Source organism: Mus pahari, chromosome 1 (assembly GCF_900095145.1).
Source record: "Mus pahari chromosome 1, PAHARI_EIJ_v1.1, whole genome shotgun sequence".
Taxonomy (NCBI): domain Eukaryota; kingdom Metazoa; phylum Chordata; class Mammalia; order Rodentia; family Muridae; genus Mus; species Mus pahari.
The window spans coordinates 71,882,117-71,882,645 of record NC_034590.1 but is presented as its reverse complement, the minus strand read 5'-3'; the positions used below and the strand labels follow the sequence as shown (position 1 = coordinate 71,882,645).

At 43.5% G+C, this 529-nt stretch overlaps 1 pseudogene; it reads left to right on the top strand.

Annotated features, from left to right (window-relative positions):
- Positions 1-293: 293 nt before the first annotated feature.
- Positions 294-529, top strand: LOC110338832 (annotated as a pseudogene).

Genomic DNA, 529 nt, shown 5'->3' with positions numbered 1-529 from the left:
ATAAATACATATATAAGTAGGTAGACCGTGATAAACCTGGAAAGCGAACAGGAAATAAAGCAAAAACAAACTAATAAGAGTTCCTTCAAAGTAAAGAGGAAGAAGCAACAAAGGTGCAAGTCATTTCTTGGTAAATTGATAGTCCTAGTAACAAATCCATGTAAATTTTGTTTGCTGTTTAAAATGCACTTTTCAAGTATTTTTCAAGAGGCCGGCTGTCCTCTGCTGCTTGAGCGGCGCCAGCTGAGAGGAGATCACAGCAGCTGCCTGCTGGCCTCTGCTCCACAGTAACCATGTGCGACTGAAAGGTAGTGATCAAAACTGCAGACAAGTCGGAAGAGATGCAACAGGACTCGGTGGAGTGCGCTACTCTGGTGTTGTCAAGAGGTAGTCTGACAAGACCTACAACCCTACCTGGCACTTCATGGTGGGTTGAAACTTCGGTAGTTATGTGACACATGAAACCAAACACTTCATCTACTTCTTCTACCTGGGTCAGGTGGTCATTCTTCCGTTCAAATCTGGTTAA